The sequence below is a fragment of the Spermophilus citellus genome (assembly GCF_964194105.1).
Source record: "Spermophilus citellus genome assembly, contig: SCAFFOLD_74, whole genome shotgun sequence".
In the NCBI taxonomy this organism is placed as follows: domain Eukaryota; kingdom Metazoa; phylum Chordata; class Mammalia; order Rodentia; family Sciuridae; genus Spermophilus; species Spermophilus citellus.
Window position 1 is genome coordinate 1,278,257 of NW_027673165.1, and position 21,032 is coordinate 1,299,288.

The following is a 21,032-nucleotide window of genomic DNA, read 5'->3' on the forward strand; positions in this document are numbered from 1 at the left end:
AGCGTTCGTTTCCAGTAACAGTTTGAATTTTGGCGTTTCACTGTGTTTTCTCCTATATTGATAGATGTATTTGGAATTCTAAATCAAACACGGTTTGTGCTAGCTTCTTGAAACTTGACACGATAAAGCAGTTTCACGTTCTATCTCTATGTTCTGTTTCCTCTTGGTGTTGCAGTAAGCATTGACTGGGGAGAAACACTTGCATTGAAAGGGGTTGCCAAGCTTCCAAGTATTACGAGTCTCTAGAAATCTCAGCAACTATTTTGTCACCCAAACTGGATGATACTTTCAGGGAATGATCAGTACACTAAGTCCACTTGATTCCCCAAATTTCGTTCTTCTACGTTGAAGCGTTCGTTTCCATTAACAGTTTGAATTTTGGCGTTTCACTCTGTTTTATCCTATATGGATAGATATATTTTTGATTCTAAATCAAACACGGTTTGTGCTAACCTCTTGAAACTTGACAAAATAAAGTAGTTTCAAGTTCTATCTCTATGTTCTGTTTCCTCTTGATGTAGCCCTAAGCAGTGACTAGGGAGAAACACTTTCATTGAAAGGGGTTGCCAAGCTTCCAAAAATTACGAGTCTCCAGAAATCTCAGCAAATATTTTTTTCACCCAAACTGGATGTTACTTTCAGATAATGATCAGACCACTAAGCCCACGTGGTTCCCCAAGTTCCGTTCTTCTATATTGAAGTGTTCGTTTCCAGTAACAGTTTGAATTTTGGCATTTCACTCTGTTTTATCCTATATTTATAGATGTATTTTTAACTCTAAATCAAACAAGGGTTGTGCTAGCTTCTTGAAACTTGACACGATAAAGCAGTTTCATGTACTATCTCTATGTTCTGTTTTCGTGATGTAGCCCTAAGCAGTGACTGGGGAGAAACACTTTCATAGAAAGAGGTTGCCAAACTTCCAAAAATTACGAGTCTCCAGAAATCTCAGTAACTATTTTTTCACCCAAACTGGATAATACTTTCAGATAATGATCAGAACACTAAGCCCATGTGTTTCCCCAAATTTCGTTCTTCTATGTTGAAGTGTTTGTTTCCAGTAACAGTTTGAATTTTGTCGTTTCACTCTGTTTTCCCCTATATTGGTAGATGTATTTTTAACTCAAAATCAAACACGGTTTGTGCTAGCTTCTTGAAACTTGACACGATAAAGCAGTTTCACGTTATATCTCTATGTTCTGTTTCCTCTTGATGTAGCCCTAAGCAGTGACTTGGGAGAAACACATTCATTGAAAGGGCTTGCCAAGCTTCCAAAAATTACGAGTCTCCAGAAGTCTCAGCAACTATTTTGTCAACCAAACTGGATGATATTTTCAGGTAATGATGAGTACAGTAAGCCCAATTGGTTCGCCAAATTTTGTTCTTCTATGTTGAAGCGTTCGTTTCCACTAACAGTTTGAATTTTGGCGTTTCCCTCTGTTTTCTCCTATATTGATATATGTGTATTTAACTCTAAATCAAACACGGTTTGTGCTAGCTTCTTGGAACTTTACACGATAAAGCAGTTTCACGTTCTAACTCTATGTTCTGTTTCCTCTTGATGTAGCCCTAAGCAGTGACTGGAGAGAAATACTTTCATTGAAATGGGTTGCCAAGCTTCCAAAAATTACGAGTCTCCAGAAATCTCAGCAACTATTTTTTTCACCCAAACTGGATGATACTTTCAGGTAATGATCAGAACACTAAGCCCATGTGGTTCGCCAAATTTTGTTCTTCTATGTTGAAGCGTTCTTTCCAGTAACAGTTTGAATTTTGGCTTTTCCCTGTTTTCTCTTATATTGATAGATATATTTGGAACTCTAAATCAAACATGGTTTGTGCTAGCTTCTTGAAACTTGACATGATAAAGCATTTTCTATTTCTATCTCTATGTTCTGTTACCTCTTGGTGTAGCAGTAAGCAGTGACTTGGGAGAAACACTTGCATTGAAAAGGGTTGCCAAGCTTGCAAAAATTACGAGTCTCCAGAAATCTCAGCAACTATTTTGTCACCCAAACTGGATGATACTTTCAGGTAATGATCAGTACAGTAAGCTCACTTGGTTCCCCAAATTTCGTTCTTCTATGTTGAAGCGTTCGTTTCCAGTAACAGTTTGAATTTTGGCGTTTCACTCTGTTTTCTCCTATATTGATAGATGTATTTGGAACTCTAAATCAAACACCGTTTGTGCTAGCTTCTTGAAACTTGACATAATAAAGCAGTTTCACGTTCTATCTCTATGTTCTCTTTCCTCTTGATGTAGCCCTAAGCAGTGACTGGGGAGGAACACATAAATTGAAAGGGGTTGCCAAGTTTCCAAAAATTACGAGTCTCAAGAAATCTCAGCAAATATTTTTTCACCCAAACTGGATGATACTTTCAGGTTATGATCAGTACCCTAAGCCCACTTGGTTCCCCATATTTCGTTCTTCTATGTTGAAGCGTTCGTTTCCAGTAACAGTTTGAATTTTGGCGCTTCACTCTGTTTTCTCCTATATTGATAGATGTATTTGGAACTCTAAAACAAACACGGTTTGTGCTAGCTTCTTGAAACTTGACACAATAAAGCAGTTTCACGTTCTATCTCTATGTTCTGTTTCCTCTTGATGTAGCCCTAAGCAGTGACTGGGGAGAAACACTTTCATTGAAAGGGCTTGCCAAGCTTCCAAAAATTACGAGTCTCCAGAAATCTCAGCACCTATTTTGTCACCCAAACTGGATGATATTTTCAGGTAATGATCAGTACAGTAAGCCCAATTGGTTCACCAAATTTCGTTCTTCTATGTTGAAGCGTTCGTTTCCACTAACAGCTTGAATTTTGGCGTTTCCCTCTGTTTTCTCCTATATTGATAGATGTGTATTTAACTCTAAATCAAACACGGTTTGTGCTAGCCTCTTGGAACTTTACATGATAAAGCAGTTTCACGTTCTATCACTATGTTCTGTTTCCTCTTGATGTAGCCCTAAGCAGTGACTGGGGAGAAACACTTTCATTGAAATGGGTTGCCAAGCTTTTAAAAATTACGAGTCTCCAGAAATCTCAGCAAATATTTTTTCACCCAAACTGGATGTTACTTTCAGATAATGATCATAACCCTAAGCCCATGTGGTTCCCCAAATTTCGTTCTTCTATGTTGAAGTGTTCATTTCCAGTAACAGTTTGAATTTTGGCGCTTCACTCTGTTTTCTCCTATATTGATAGATGTATTTGGAACTCTAAATCAAACACAGTTTGTGCTAGCCTCTTGAAACTTGACACAATAAAGCAGTTTCACGTTCTATCTCTATGTTTTGTTTCCTCTTGATGTAGGCCTAAGCAGTGACTGGGGAGAAACACTTTCATTGAAAGGGGTTGCAAGCTTCCAATAATTATGAGTCTCCAGAAATCTCAGTAAATAATTTTTTCACCCAAACTGGATGACACTTTCAGGTAAGGATCAGTACACTAAGCCCACTTGGTTCCCCAAATTTCGTTCTTCTATGTTGAAGCGTTCGTTTCCAGTAACAGTTTGAATTTTGGCGCTTCACTCTGTTTTCTCCTATATTGATAGATGTATTTGGAACTCTAAATCAAACACGGTTTGTGCTAGCTTCTTGAAACTTGACAGGATAAAGCAGTTTCACATTCTATCTCTATGTTCTGTTTCCTCTTGATGTAGCCCTAAGCAGTGACTGGGGAGAAATACTTTCATTGAATGGGGTTGCCAAGCTACCAAAAATTGCGAGTCTCCAGAAATCTCAGCAACTATTTTATCACCCAAACTGGATGATACTTTCAGGTAATGATCAGTACACTAAGCCCACTTGGTTCCCCAAATTTCGTTCTTCTACGATGAAGGGTTCGTTTCCAGTAACAGTTTGAATTTTGGCGTTTCACTCTGTTTTCTCCTCTATTGATTGATGTATTTTTAACTCTAAATCAAACATGGTTTGTGCTAGCTTCTTGAAACTTGACACGATAAAGCAGTTTCACGTTCTATCTCTATGTTCTATTTCTTCTTGATGTAGCCCTAAGCAGTGACTGGGGAGAAACACTTTCATTGAAAGGGGTTTCCAAGCTTCCAAAAATTACGAGTCTCCAGAAATCTCAGCAACTATTTTTTCACCCAAACTGGATGATACTTTCAGGTCATGATCAGAACGCTAAGCACACTTGGTTCACAAAATTTTGTTCTTCGATATTGAAGTGTTCATTTCCAGTAACAGTTTGAATTTTGGCGTTTCACTCTGTTTTATCCTATATGGATAGATATATTTTTGACTCTAAATCAAACACGGTTTGTTCTAGCTTCTTGAAACTTGACACGATAAAGCAGTTTCACGTTCTATCTCTATGTTCTGTTTTCTTGATGTAGCCCTAATTAGTGACTGGGGAGAAACACTTTCATTGACAGGGGTTGCCAAGCTTCCAAAAATTACGAGTCTCCAGAAATCTCAGCAACTATTTTTTCACCCAATCTGGATGATACTTTCAGATAATGATCAGACAACGAAGCCCACGTGGTTCTCCAAATTTCGTTCTTCTATGTTGAAGCGTTCGTTTCCAGTAACAGTTTGAATTTTGGCGTTTCACTCTGTTTTCTCCTATACTGATAGATGTATTTTTAACTCTAAATCAAACACGGTTTGTGCTAGCTTCTTGAAACTTGACAGGATAAAGCAGTTTCATGTTCTATCTCTATGTTCTGTTTCCTCTTGATGTAGCACTAAGCAGTGACTGGGGAGAAACACTTTCATTGAAAGTGCTTTCCAAGCTTCCAAAAATTACGAATCTCCAGAAATCTCAGCAACTATTTTGTCACCCAAACTGGATGATACTTTCAGGTAATGATCAGTACACTAACCCACTTGGTTCCCCAAATTTCGTTCTTGTACATTGAAGCGTTCGTTTCCATTAACAGTTTGAATTTTGGCGTTTCACTCTCTTTTATCCTATAATGATAGATATATTTTTAACTGTAAATCAAACACGGTTTGTGCTAGCCTCTTGAAACGTGACAAAATAAAATAGTTTCAAGTTCTATTTCTATGTTCTGTTTCCTCTTGATGTAGCCCTAAGTAGTGACTGGGGAGAAACACTTTCATTGAAAGGGGTTGCCAAGTTTCCAAAAATTACGAGTCTCATGAAATCTCAGCAACTATTTTGTCACCCAAACGGTATGATACTTTCAGGTAATGATCAGTACACTAAGCCCACTTGGTTCCCCAAATTTCGTTCTTCTATGTTGAAGCGTTCGTTTCCAGTAACAGTTTGAATTTTGGCGTTTCACTCTGTTCTCTTATATTGATAGAGGTATTTTTAACTCTAAAACAAACACGGTTTGTGCTAGCTTCTTGAAACTTGACATGATAAAGCAGTTTCACATTCTAGCTCTATGTTCTGTTTCCTCTTGATGTAGCCCTTAGCAGTGACTGGAGATAAACACTTTCATTGAAAGGGGTTGCCAAGCTTCCAAAAACTATGAGTCTCCAGAAATCTCAGCAAATATTTTTTTCACCCAAACTGTATGACACTTTCAGGTAATGATCAGTACACTAAGCCCACTAGGATCCCCAAATTTCATTCTTCTATGTTGAAGCGTTAGTTTCCAGTAACAGTTTGAAATCTGGCGTTTCACTCTGTTTTCTCCTATATTGATAGATGTATTTTTAACTCTAAATCAAACACGGTTTGTGCTAGATTCTTGAAACTTGACACAATAAATCAGTTTCACATTCTAGCTCTATGTTCTGTTTCCTCTTGATGTAGCCCTTAGCAGTGACTGGAGAGAAACACTTTCATTGAAAGGGGTTGCCAAGCTTCCAAAAACAATGAGTCTCCAGAAATCTCAGCAAATATTTTTTTCAACCAAACTGTATGACACTTTCAGGTAATGATCATACACTAAGCCCACTTGGATCCCCAAATTTCGATCTTCTACGTTGAAGCGTTCGTTTCCATTAACAGTTTGAATTTTGGCGTTTCACTCTGTTTTATCCTGTATTGATAGATATATTTTTAACTCTAAATCAAACACGGTTTGTGCTACCCTCTTGAAGCTTGACACTATAAAGCAGTTTCAAGTTCTCTCTCTATGTTCTGTTTCCTCTTGATGTAGCCCTAAGCAGTGACTTGGGAGAAACACTTTCATTGAAAGTGGTTGCCAAGCTTTCAAAAATTACGAATCTCCAGAAATCTCACCAACTATTTTGTCACCCAAACTGGATGATACTTTCGGATAATGATCAGTACACTACGCCCACTTGGTTCCCCAAATTTCGTTCTTCTATGTTGCAGCGTTCGTTTCCAGTAACAGTTTGAATTTTGGCGTTTCACTCTGTTTTCTCCTATATTGATAGATGTATTTGGAACTCTAAATCAAACAGGGTTTGTGCTAGCCTCTTGAAACTTGATATAATAAAGCAGTTTCACGTTCTATCTTTATTTTCTGTTTCCTCTTGATGTAGCCCTAAGCAGTGACTGGGGAGGAATACATTCATTGAAAGGGGATGCCAAGCTTCCAAAAATTATGAGTCTACAGAAATCTCAGCAACTATTTTTTCACCCAAATGGATGGTACTTTCAGGTAATGATCAGTACACTAAGTCCACTTGGTTCCCCACATTTCGTTCTTCTATGTTGAAGCGTTCGTTTCCAGTAACAGTTTGAATTTTGGCGTTTCACTCTGTTCTCCTATATTGATAGATGTGTTTGGAACTCTAAATCAAACACGGTTTGTGCTAGCTTCTTGAAACTTGAGAGGATAAAGCAGTTTCACATTCTATCTCTATGTTCTGTTTCCTTTTGATGTAGCCCTAAGCAGTGACTGGGGAGAAACACTTTCATTGAAAGGGGTTGCCAAGCTTCCAAAAATTACGAGTCTCCAGAAATCTCAGCAACCATTTTGTCAACCAAACTGGATGATACTTTCAGGTAATGATCAGTACACTAAGCCCACTTGGTTCCCCAAATTTCGTTCTTCTATATTGATTCGTTTGTTTCCAGTAACAGTTTGAATTTTGGTGTTTCACTCTGTTTTCTCCTATATTGATATATGTATTTGGAACTCTAAATCAAACACAGTTTATGCTAGTTTCTTGAAGCTTGATACAATAAAGCAGTTTTACGTTCTATCTCTATGTTCTGTTTCCTCTTGATGTATCCCTAAGCAGTGACTGTGGAGAAACACTTTCATTGAAAGGTGTTGGCAAGCTTCCAAAAATTACGAGTCTCCAGAAATCTCAGCAACTCTTTTGTCACCCAAATGGATGGTACTTTCAGGTAATGATCAGTACACTAAGCCCACTTGGTTCCCCAATTTTCGTTCTTCTATGTTGAAGCGTTCATATCCAGTAACAGTTTGAATTTTGGCGTTTCTCTCTGTTTTCTCATATATCGATAGATGTATTTGGAACTCTAAATCAAACACGGTTTGTGCTAGCTTCTTGAAACTTGACAGGATAAAGCAGTTTCACGTTCTCTCTCTATGTTCTGTTTCCTCTTGATGTAGCCCTAAGCAGTGACTGGGGAGAAATACTTTCATTGAAAGGGGTTGCCAAGCTTCCAAAAATTTCGAGTCTCCAGAAATCTCACAACTATTTTTTCACCCAAACTGGATGATACTTTCAGATAATGATCAGAACACTAAGCCCACGTGGTTCCCCAAATTTCGTTCTTCTATGTTGAAGCGTTCGTTTCCAGTAACAGTTTGAATTTTGGCATTTCACTCTGTTTTCTCCTATATTGATAGATGTATTTGGAACTCTAAATCAAACACCATTTGTGCTAGCCTCTTGAAACTTGACATAATAAAGCAGTTTCACGTTCTATCTCTATGTTCTCTTTCCTCTTGATGTAGCCCAAAGCAGTGACTGGGGAGGAACACATTCATTGAAAGGGGTTGCCAAGTTTCCAAAAATTACGAGTCTCGAGAAATCTCAGCAACTATTTTTTCACCCAAACTGGATGGTACTTTCAGGTAATGATCAGTACACTAAGCCCACTTGGTTCCCCACATTTCGTTCTTCTATGTTGAAGCGTTCGTTTCCAGTAACAGTTTGAATTTTGGCGTTTCACTCTGTTCTCCTATATTGATAGATGTGTTTGGAACTCTAAATCAAACACGGTTTGTGCTAGCTTCTTGAAACTTGACAGGATAAAGCAGTTTCACATTCTATCTCTATGTTCTGTTTCCTTTTGATGTAGCCCTAAGCAGTGACTGGGGAGAAACACTTTCATTGAAAGGGGTTGCCAAGCTTCCAAAAATTACGAGTCTCCAGAAATCTCAGCAACCATTTTGCCAACCAAACTGGATGATACTTTCAGGTAATGATCAGTACACTAAGCCCACTTGGTTCCCCAAATTTCGTTCTTCTATATTGATTCGTTTGTTTCCAGTAACAGTTTGAATTTTGGTGTTTCACTCTGTTTTCTCCTATATTGATATATGTATTTGGAACTCTAAATCAAACACAGTTTATGCTAGTTTCTTGAAGCTTGATACAATAAAGCAGTTTTACGTTCTATCTCTATGTTCTGTTTCCTCTTGATGTATCCCTAAGCAGTGACTGGGGAGAAACACTTTCATTGAAAGGTGTTGGCAAGCTTCCAAAAATTACGAGTCTCCAGAAATCTCAGCAACTCTTTTGTCACCCAAATGGATGGTACTTTCAGGTAATGATCAGTACACTAAGCCCACTTGGTTCCCCAAATTTCGTTCTTCTATGTTGAAGCATTCATTTCCAGTAACAGTTTGAATTTTGGCGTTTCTCTCTGTTTACTCATATATCGATAGATGTATTTGGAACTCTAAATCAAACACGGTTTGTGCTAGCTTCTTGAAACTTGACAGGATAAAGCAGTTTCACGTTCTATCTCTACGCTCTGTTTCCTCTTGATTTAGCCCTGAGCAGTGACTGGGGAGAAACACTTGCATTGAAAGGGGTTGCAAATCATCCAAAAATTACGAGTCTCCAGAAATATCAGCAACTATTTTGTCACCCAAACTGGATGATACTTTCAGCTAATGATCAGTACACTAAGCCAACTTGGTTCACCAAATTTCGTTTTTCTATGTTGAAGCGTTCGTTTCCATTAACAGTTTGAGTTTTGGGAATCACTTTGTTTTCTACTATATTGATAGATGTATTTGGAACTCTAAATCAAACACGGTTTGTGCTAGCCTCTTGAAACTTGACACGATAAAGCAGTTTAATGTTCTATCTCTACGTTCTGTTTCCTCTTGATGTAGCCCTAAGCAGTGACTGGGGAGAAACACTTTTATTGAAAGGGCTTGCCAAGCTTCCAAAAATTACGAGTCTCCAGAAATCTCAGCAACTCTTTTGTCACCGAAACTGGATGATACTTTCAGGTAATGATCAGTACACTAAGCCCAGTTGGTTCCAAAAATTTCATTCTTCTATGTTGAAGCGTTCGTTTCCAGTAACAGTTTGAATTTTGGCGTTTCACTCTGTTTTTTCCTATATTGATAGATGTATTTGGAACTCTAAATCAAACACCGTTTGTGCTAGCTTCTCGAAACTTGACATAATAAAGCAGATTCATCTTCTATCTCTATGTTTTGTTTCCTATTGATGTAGCCCTACGCAGTGACTGGGGAGGAGAATATTCATTAAAAGGCTTTGCGAAGTTTCCAAAAATTACGAGTCTCCAGAAATCTCAGCAAATAATTTTTTCACCCAAACTGGATGATACTTTCAGGTAATCATCAGTACACTAAGCCCACTTGGTTCCCCAAATTTAGTTCTTCTATGTTGAAGTGTTCGTTTCCAGTAACAGTATGAATTTTGGCGTTTCACTCTGTTTTCTTCTATATTGATAGATGTATTTTTAACTCTAAATCAAACACGGTTCGTGCTAGCGTCTTGAAACTTGACACAATAAAGCAGTTTCACGTTCTATCTCTATGTTTTGTTTTCTCTTGATGTTGCCCAAATCAGTGACCATGGAGAAACACATTCTTTGAAAAGGGTTGCCAAGTTTCCAAAAATTACGAGTCTCCAGAAATTTCATCAACAATTTTGTCACCCAAACTGGATGATACTTTCAGGTAATGATCAGTACACTAAGCCCACTTGGTTCTCCCAATTTCGTTCTTCTATGTTGAAGCGTCCGTTTCCAGTAACAGTTTGAATTTTGGTGTTTCACTCTGTTTTCCCATATATTGATAGATGTATTTGGAACACTAAATCAAACACGGTTTGTGCTAGCTTCTTGAAACTTGACACAATAAAGCCGTTTCACGTTCTATCTCCAAGTTCTGTTTCCTCCTGATGTAGACTTAAGAAGTGACCTGGGAGAAACACATTCATTGAAAGGGGTTGCCAAGTTTCCAAAAATAACGAGTCTCCAGAAATCTTAGCAACTATTTTTTCACCCAAACTGAATGATACCTTCAGGTAATGATCAGTACACTAAGCCCACTTGGTTCCCCAAATTTCGTTCTTCTATGTTGAAGCGTTCGTTTCCAGTAACAGTTTGAATTTTGGCGTTTCACTCTGTTTTCCCCTATATTGATAGATGTATTTGGAATTCTAAATCAAACATGGTTTGTGCTAGCTTCTTGAAACTTGACACGATAAAGCAGTTTCACGTTCTATCTCTATATTCTATTTCTACTTGATGTAGCCCTAAGCAGTGACTGGGGAGAAACACTTTCATTGAAAGGGGTGGCCAAGCTTCCAAAAATTAGGAGTCTCCAGAAATCTCAGCAACTATTTTTCCACCCAAAATGGATGATACTTACAGGTAATGATCAGTACACTAAGCCCACTTGGTTCTTCAAATTTCGTTCTTCTAGGTTGAAGCGGTCGTTTCCAGTAACAGTTTGAATTTTGGCGTTTCACTGTGTTTTCTCCTATATTGATAGATGTATTTGGAACTCTAAATCAAACACGGTTTGTGCTAGCTTCTTGGAACTTGACAGGATAATGCAGTTTCACGTTCTATCTCTATGTTCTGTTTCCTCTTGATGTAGCCCTAAGCAGTGACTTGGGAGAAACACTTTCATTGAAAGGGGTTTGCAAGTTTCCAAAAATTACGAGTTTCCAGAAATCTCAGCAAATAATTTTTTTCACCCAAACTGGATGATACTTTCAGGTAGTTATCAGTACACTAAGCCCACTTGGTTCCCCAAATTTCGTTCTTCTCTGTTGAAGCGTTCGTTTCCAGTAACAGTTTGAATATTGGCGTTTCACTCTGTTTTCTCCTATATTGATAGATGTATTTGGAACTCTAAATCAAACACGGTTTGTGATAGCCTCTTGAAACTTGACATGATAAAGCAGTTTCACGTTCTATCTCTACGCTCTTTTTCCTCTTGATGTAGCCCTGAGCAGTGACTGGGGAGAAACACTTGCATTGAAAGGGGTTGCCAATCATCCAAAAATTACAAGTCTCCAGAAATCTCAGCAACCATTTTGTCACCCAAACTGGATGATACTTTCAGGTAATCATCAGTACACTAAGCCCACTTGGTTCCCCAAATTTAGTTCTTCTATGTTGAAGCGTTCGTTTCCAGTAACAGTTTGAATTTTGGCGTTTCACTCTGTTTTCTCCTATATTGATAGATGTATTTTTAACTCTAAATCAAACACGGTTCGTGCTAGCGTCTTGAATCTTGACACAATAAAGCAGTTTCACGTTTTATCTCTATGTTTTGTTTTCTCTTCATGTTGCCCAAAGCAGTGACCATGGAGAAACACATTCTTTAAAAGGGGTTTCCAAGTTTCCAAAAATTAAGAGTCTCCAGAAATCTCATCAACAATTTTGTCACCCAAACTGGATGATACTTTAGGGTAATGATCCGTACACTAAGCCCACATGGTTCTCCCAATTTCGTTCTTCTATGTTGAAGCGTCCGTTTCCAGTAACAGTTTGAATTTTGGTGTTTCACTCTGTTTTCCCATATATTGATAGATGTATTTGGAACTCTAAATCAAACACGGTTTTTGCTAGCTTCTTGAAACTTGACACAATAAAGCAGTTTCACGTTCTATCTCCATGTTCTGTTTCCTCCTGATGTAGACTTAAGAAGTGACCTGGGAGAAACACATTCATTGAAAGGGGTTGCCAAGTTTCCAAAAATAACGAGTTTCCAGAAATCTTAGCAACTATTTTTTCACCCAAACTGAATGATACCTTCAGGTAATGATCAGTACACTAAGCCCACTTGGTTCCCCAAATTTCGTTCTTCTATGTTGAAGCGTTCGTTTCCAGTAACAGTTTGAATTTTGGCGTTTCACTCTGTTTTCTCCTATATTGATACATGTATTTGGAACTCTAAATCAAACACGGTTTGTGCTAGCTTCTTGAAACTTGACACAATAAAGCAGTTTCATGTTCTATCTCTATGTTCTGTTTCTTCTTGATGTAGCCCTAAGCAGTGACTGGGGAGAAACACTTTCATTGAAAGGCGTTGCCAAGCTTCCAAAAATTACGAGTCTCCAGAAATCTCAGCAACTATTTTTTCACCCAAACTGTATGATACTTTCAGGTAATGATCAGTACACTAAGCCCACTTGGTTTCCCAAATTTCGCTCTTCTATGTTGAAGCGTTCGTTTCCAGTAACAGTTTGAATTTTGGCGTTTCACTCTGTTTTCTCCTATCTTGATAGATGTATTTGGAACTCTAAATCAAACACCGTTTGTGCTAGCTTCTTGAAACTTGACAGGATAAAGCAGTTTCACATTCTATCTCTATGTTCTGTTTCCTCTTCATGTAGCCCTAAGCAGTGACTGGGGAGAAATACTTTCATTGAAAGGGGTTGCCAAGCTACCAAAAATTGCGAGTCTACAGAAATCTCAGCAACTATTTTATCACCCAAACTGGATGATACTTTCAGGTAATGATCAGTACACTAAGCCCACTTGGTTCCCCAAATTTAGTTCTTCTACGATGAAGGGTTCGTTTCCAGTAACAGTTTGAATTTTGGCGTTTCACTCTGTTTTCTCCTCTATTGATTGATGTATTTTTAACTCTAAATCAAACATGGTTTGTGCTAGCTTCTTGAAACTTGACACGATAAAGCAGTTTCATGTTCTATCTCTATGTTCTATTTCTTCTTGATGTAGCCCTAAGCAGTGACTGGGGAGAAACACTTTCATTGAAAGGGGTTTCCAAGCTTCCAAAAATTACGAGATTCCAGAAATCTCAGCAACTATTTTTTCACCCAAACTGGATGATACTTTCAGGTCATGATCAGAACGCTAAGCACACTTGGTTCCCAAAATTTTGTTCTTCGATATTGAAGTGTTCATTTCCAGTAACAGTTTGAATTTTGGTGTTTCACTCTGATTTCTCCTATATTGATAGATGTGTTTGTAACTCTAAATCAAACACAGTTTGTGCTAGCTTCTTGAAACTTGACAGGATAAAGCAGTTTCACATTCTATCTCTATGTTCTCTTTCCTGTTGATGTAGCCCTAAGCAGTGACTGGGAAGAAACACTTTCATTGAAAGGGGTTGCCAAGCTACCAAAAATTAGGAGTCTCCAGAAATCTCAGCAACTATTTTTCCACCCAAAATGGATGATACTTACAGGTAATGATCAGTACACTAAGCCCACTTGGTTCCCCAAATTTCGTTCTTCTAGGTTGAAGCGTTCGTTTCCAGTAACTGTTTGAATTTTGGCGTTTCACTGTGTTTTCTCCTATATTGATAGATGTATTTGGAACTCTAAATCAAACACGGTTTGTGCTAGCTTCTTGAAACTTGACAGGATAAAGCAGTTTCACATTCTATCTCTATGTTCTCTTTCCTGTTGATGTAGCCCTAAGCAGTGACTGGGAAGAACCACTTTCATTGAAAGGGGTGGCCAAGCTACCAAAAATTAGGAGTCTCCAGAAATCTCAGCAACTATTTTTCCACCCAAAATGGATGATACTTACAGGTAATGATCAGTACACTAAGCCCACTTGGTTCCCCAAATTTCGTTCTTCTAGGTTGAAGCGTACGTTTCCAGTAACAGTTTGAATTTTGGCGTTTCACTCTGTTTTCTCCTATATTGATAGATGTATTTGGAACTCTAAATCAAACACGGTTTGTGCTAGCTTCTTGAAACTTGACAGGATAAAGCAGTTTCACATTCTATCTCTATGTTCTGTTTCATTTTCATGTAGCCCTAAGCAGTGACTGGGGAGAAACACTTTCATTGAAAGGGGTTGCCAAGCTTCCAAAAATTACGAGTCTCCAGAAATATCAGCAACTATTTTTTCACCCAAACTGTATGATACTTTCAGGTAATGATCAGTACACTAAGCCCACTTGGTTCCCCAAATTTCGTTTTTCTATGTTGATTAGTTTGTTTCCAGTAACAGTTTGTTTTTTGGCATTTCACTCTGTTTTCTCCTATATTGATATATGTATTTGGAACTCTAAATCAAACACAGTTTATGCTAGTTTCTTGAAGCTTGATACAATAAAGCAGTTTTAAGTTCTATCTCTATGTTCTGTTTCCTCTTGATGTACCCCTAAGCAGTGACTGGGGAGAAACACTTGCAATGAAAAGTGTTGGCAAGCTTCCAAAAATTACGAATCTCCAGAAATCTCAGCAACTCTTTTGTCACCCAAACTGGATGATACTTTCAGGTAATGATCAGGACACTAAGCCCAATTGGTTCCCCAAATTTCTTTCTTCTATGTTGAAGCGTTCGTTTCCAATAACAGTTTGAATTTTGGCGTTTCAATCAGTTTTCTCCTGTATTTATAGATTTATTTTTAACTCTAAATCAAACACGGTTTGTCCTAGCTTCTTGAAACTTGACATGATAAAGCGGTTTCACATTCTATCTCTATGTTCTGTTTCCTCTTGATGTAGCCCTAAGCAGTGACTGGGGAGAAACACTTTCAATGAAAGGGCTTGCCAATCTTCCAAAAATTATGAGTATCCTGAAATCTCAGCAACCATTTTTTCACCCAAACAGGATGATACTTTCTGGTAATGATCTGTACACTAATCCCACTTGGTTTCCCAAATTTTGTTCTTCTATGTTGAAGTGTTCATTTCCAGTAACAGTTTGAATTTTGGCGTTTCACTCTGTTTTCTCCTATATTGATAGATGTATTTGGAACTCTAAATCAAACACCGTTTGTGCTAGCTTCTTGAAACTTGACATAATAAAACAGTTTCACGTTCTATCTCTATGTTCTGTTTCCTCTTGATGTAGCCCTACGCAGTGACTGGGGATGAAAACATTCATTGAAAGGGGTTGCCAAGTTTCCAAAAATTACGAGTCTCCAGAAATCTCAGCAACTATTTTTTCACCCAAACTGGATTAGACTTTCAGGTGATGATCAGTACACTAAGCCCACTTGGTTCCCCAAATTTCGTTCTTCTCTGTTGAAGCGTTCGTTTCCAGTAACAGTTTGAATATTGGCGTTTCACTCTGTTTTCTCCTATATGGATAGATGTATTTGGAACTCTAAATCAAACACGGTTTGTGCTAGCCTCTTGAAACTTGACATGATAAAGCAGTTTCACGTTCTATCTCTACGCTCTGTTTCCTCTTGATTTAGCCCTGAGCAGTGACTGGGGAGAAACACTTGAATTGAAAGTGGTTGCAAATCATCCAAAAATTACGAGTCTCCAGAAATATCAGCAACTATTTTGTCACCCAAACTGGATGATACTTTCAGCTAATGATCAGTACACTAAGCCAACTTGGTTCACCAAATTTCGTTTTTCTATGTTAAAGCGTTCGTTTCCAGTAACAGTTTGAATTTTGGCGTTTCCTCTGTTTTCTCCTATATTGATAAATGTATTTTTAACTCTAAATCAAACACGGTTCGTGCTAGCGTCTTGAAACTTGACACAATAAAGCAGTTTCACGTTCTATCTCTATGTTTTGTTTTCTCTTGATGTTGCCCAAAGCAGTGTCTGGGGAGAAATACTTTCATTGAAAGGGGTTGCCAAGCTTCCAAAAATGATGAGTCTCCAGAAATCTCAGCAACTATTTTTTCACCCAAACTGTATGATACTTTCAGGTAATGATCAGTACACTAAGCCCACTTGGTTTCCCAAATTTCGTTCTTCTATGTTGAAGCGTTCGTTTCCAGTAACAGTTTGAATTTTGGCGTTTCACTCTGTTTTTTCCTATATTGATAGATGTATTTGGAACTCTAAATCAAACACAGTTTGTGCTAGCTTCTTGAAACTTGACAAAATAAAGCAGTTTCACATTCTATCTCTATGTTCTGTTTCCACTTGATGTAGCCCTAAGCAGTGACTGGGGAGAAATACTTTTATTGAAAGGGGTTGCCAAGCTTCCAAAAATTGCGGGTCTCCAGAAATCTCAGCAACTATTTTATCACCCAAACTGGATGATACTTTCAGGTAATGATCAGTACACTAAGCCCACTTGGTTCCCAAAATTTCGTTCTTCTACGATGAAGGGTTCATTTCCAGTAACAGTTTGAATTTTCGCGTTTCACTCTGTTTTCTCCTGTATTGATTGATGTATTTTTAACTCTAAATCAAACATGGTTTTTGCTAGCTTCTTGAAACTTGACACGATAAAGCAGTTTCACGTTCTATCTCTATGTTCTATTTCTTCTTGATGTAGCCCTAAGCAGTGACTGGGGAGAAACACTTTCATTTAAAGGGGTTGCCAAGCTTCCAAAAATTACGAGTCTCCAGAAATCTCAGCAACTATTTTGTCAACCAAACTGGATGATACTTTCAGGTAATGATCAGTACACTAAGCCCACTTGGTTCCCCAAATTTCGTTTTTCTATGTTGATTCGTTTGTTTCCAGTAACAGTTTGAATTTTGGCGTTTCAGTCTGTTTTCTCCTATATTGATATATGTATTTGGAAATCTAAATCAAACACAGTTTATGCTAGTTTCTTGAAGCTTGATACACTAAAGCAGTTTTCCCTTCTATCTCTATGTTCTGTTTCCTCTTGATGTACCCCTAAGCAGTGACTGGGGAGAAACACTTGCATTGAAAGGTGTTGGCAAGCTTCCAAAAATTACGAATCTCCAGAAATCTCAGCAACTCTTTTGTCACCCAAACTGGATGATACTTTCAGGTAATGATCAGGACACTAAGCCCACTTGGTTCCCCAAATTTCGTTCTTCTATGTTGAAGTGTTCGTTTCCAATAACAGTTTGAATTTTGGCGTTTCACTCTGTTTTCCTATATTGATAGATGTATTTGGAACTCTAAATCAAACACGGTTTGTGCTAGTTCTTGAAACCTGACACGATAAAGCGGTTTCACGTTCTATCTCTATGTTCTGTTTTCTTGATGTAGCCCTAAGCAGTGACTGGGGAGAAACACTTTCATTGAAAGGGGTTGCCAAGTTTCCAAAAATTACGAGTCTCCAGAAATCGCAGCAACTATTTTTTCACCCAAACTGGATGATACTTTCAGGTAATGATCAGTACACTAAGCCCACTTGGTTCCCCAAATTTCTTTCTTGTATGTTGAAGCGTTCGTTTCCAGTAACTGTTTGAATTTTGGCATTTCACTTTGTTTCATCCTATATTGATAGATGTATTTGGAACTCTAAATCAAACACCATTTGTGCTAACTACTTGAAACGTGACAGGATAAAGCATTTTCACGTTCTCTCTCTATGTTCTGTTTCCTCTTGATGTAGCCCTAAGCAGTGACTGGGGAGAAACACTTTCATTGAAAGGTGTAGCCAAGCTTCCAAAAATTACGAGTCTACAGATATCTCAGCAACTATTTTTTCACCCAAACTGGATGATACTTTCAGGTAATGATCTGTACACTAAGCCCACGTGGTCCCCAAATTTTGTTCTTCTATGTTTAAGCGTTCATTTCCAGGAACAGTTTGAATTTTGGCGTTTCACTCTGTTTTCTCCTATATTGATTGATGTATTTTTAACTCTAAATCAAACACGGTTTGTGCTAGCCTCTTGAAACTTGACACGATAAAGCAGTTTCACGATCTATCTCTATGTTCTGTTTCCTCTTGATGTAGCCCTAAGCAGTGACTGGGGAGAAACACTTTCATTGAAAAGGGTTGCCAAGCTTCCAAAAATTACGAGTCTCCAGAAATCTCAAAAACTATTTTGTCACCCAAACTGGATGATACTTTCAGGTAATGATCAGTACAGTAAGCCCACTTGGTTCCCTAAATTTTGTCTTCTATGTTGAAGCGTTCGTTTCCAGTAACAGTTTGAAATTTGGTGTTTCACTCTGTTTTCTCCTATATTGATAGATGTATTTGGAACTCTAAATCAAACACAGTTTGTGCTAGCTTCTTGAAATTTGACAGGATAAAGCAGTTTCACTTTCTATCTCTATGTTCTGTTTATTCTTGATGTAGCCTTAAACAGTGACTGGGGAGAAACACTTTTATTAAAAGGGGTTGCCAAGCTTCCAAAAATTACGAGTCTCCTCAAATCGCAGCAAGTATTTTTTCACCCAAACTGGATGATACTTTCAGGTAATGATCAGTACACTAAGTCGACTTGGTTCCCCAAATGTCGTTCTTCTATGTTGAAGCGTTCGTTTCCAGTAACAGTTTGAATTTTGGCGTTTCACTCTGTTTTCTCCTATATTGATAAATGTATTTGGAACTCTAAATCAAACACGGTTTGTGCTAGCATGTTGAAACTTGACAGGATGAATCAGTATCACATTCTATCTCTATGTTTTGTTTCCTCTTGATGTAGTCCTAAGCAGTGACTGGGGAGAAACACTTTCATTGAAAGGGGTTGCCAAGCTTCCAAAAATTACGAGTCTCCAGAAATCTCAGCAACTATGTTTTTCACCCAAACTGGATGATACTTTCAGATAATGATCAGTACACTAAGCCCACGTGTTTCCCCAAGTTTCGTTCTTCTATGTTGAAGCGTTCGTTTTCAGTAACATTTTGAATTTTGGCGTTTCACTCTGTTTTCTCCTCTATTGATAGATGTATTTGGAACTCTAAATCAAACACGGTTTGTGCTAGCTTCTTGGAACTTGACAGGATAAAGCAGTTTCACGTTCTATCTCTATGTTCTGTTTCCTCTTGATGTAGCCCTATGCAGTGACTGGGGAGAAACACTTTCATTGAAAGGGGTTTGCAAGCTTCCAAAAATTACGAGTCTCCAGAAATCTCAGCAACTCTTTTGTCACCCAAACTGGATGATACTTTCAGGTAATGATCAGTACACTAAGCCCACTTGGTTTCCCAAATTTCGTTCTTCTATGTTGAAGCATACATTTCCAGTAACAGTTTGAATTTTGGCGTTTCACTCTGTTTTCTCCTATATTGATAGATGTATTTGGAACTCTAAATCAAACACGGTTTGTGCTAGCTTCTTGAAACTCTACAGGATAAAGCAGTTTCACATTCTATCTCTATGTTCTGTTTCATTTTGATGTAGCCCTAAGCAGTGACTGGGGAGAAACACTTTCAGTTAAAGGGGTTACCAAGCTTCCAAAAATTACGAGTCTCCAGAAATCTCAGCAACTATTTTGTCAACCAAACTGGATGATACTTTCAGGTAATGATCAGTACACTAAGCCCACTTGGTTCCCCAAATTTCTTTCTTCTATGTTGAAGTGTTGGTTTCCAGTAACTGTTTGAATTTTGGCGTTTCACTCTGTTTTCTCCTATATTGATAGATGTATTTGGAACTCTAAAATAAACACGGTTTGTGCTAGCTTCTTGATTATTGACACAATAAAGCAGTTTCACGTTCTATCTGTGTGTTCTGTTTCCTCTTGATGTAGCCCTACGCAGTGACTGCGGAGAAACACTTTCATTGAAAGGGGAGGCCAAGCTTCCAAAAATTACGAGTCTCCAGAAATCTCAGCAACTATTTTTTCACCCAAACTGGATGATGCGTTCAGGTAATGATCAGTATACTAAGCCCACTTGGTTCCCCAAATTTCGTTTTTCTATGTTGATTCGTTTGTTTCCAGTAACAGTTTGAATTTTGGCGTTTCACTCTGTTTTCTCCTATATTGATATATGTATTTGGAACTCTAAATCAAACACAGTTTATGCTAGTTTCTTGAAACATGACACAATAAAGCAGTTTCACGTTCTATCTCTGTGTTCTGTTTTTTCTTGATGTAGCCCTAAGCAGTGACTGGGGAGAAACACTTTCATTGAAAGGGGTTGCCAAGCTTCCAAAAATTACGAGTCTCCAAAAATCTCAGCAACTATTGTTTCACCCAAACTGGATGACAATTTCAGGTAATGATCAGTACACTAAGCCCACTTGATTCCCCAAATTTCGTTCCTCTATGTTGAAGTGTTCTTTTCAAGTAACAGTTTTAGTTTTGGCGTTTCACTCTGTTTTCCCCTATATTGATAGATGTATTTGGAATTCTAAATAAAACACGGTTTGTGCTAGCCTCTTGAAACTTAACACAATAAAGCAGTTTCACGTTGTATCTCTGGGTTCTGTTTCCTCTTGATGTAGCCCTAATCAGTGACTGGGGAGAAACACTTTCATTGAAAGGGGTTGCCAAGCTTCCAAAAATTACGTGTCTGCAGAAATCTCAGCAACTATTTTGTCACCCAAACTGATGATCCTTTCAGGTAATGATCAGTACACTAAGCCCACTTGGTTCCCCAAATTTCGTTCTTCTATGTTGAAGCGTTCGTTTCCAATAACAGTTTGAATTTTGGCGTTTCACTGTGTTTTCCCCTATATTGATAGATGTATTTGGAACTCTAAATCAAACACAGTTTGTGCTAGCCTCTTGAAATTTGACAAAATAAAGCAGTTTCACGTTCTCTCTCTATGTTTTGTTTCCCCTTGATGTAGCCCTAAGCAGTGACTGGGGAGAAACACTTTCATTGAAAGGGGTTGCCAAGCTTCCAAAAATTACGAGTCTCCAGAAATCTCAGCAAATATTTTTTCACCCAAACTGGATGATACTTTCAGGTAATGATCAGTACACTAAGCCCACTTGGTTTCCCAAATTTTGTTCTTCTATGTTGAAGCGTTCGTTTCCAGTAACAGTTTGAATTTTGGCGTTTAACTCTGTTTTCTCCTATATTGATAGATGTATTTGGAACTCTAAATCAACACAGTTTGTGCTAGCTTCTTGAAAC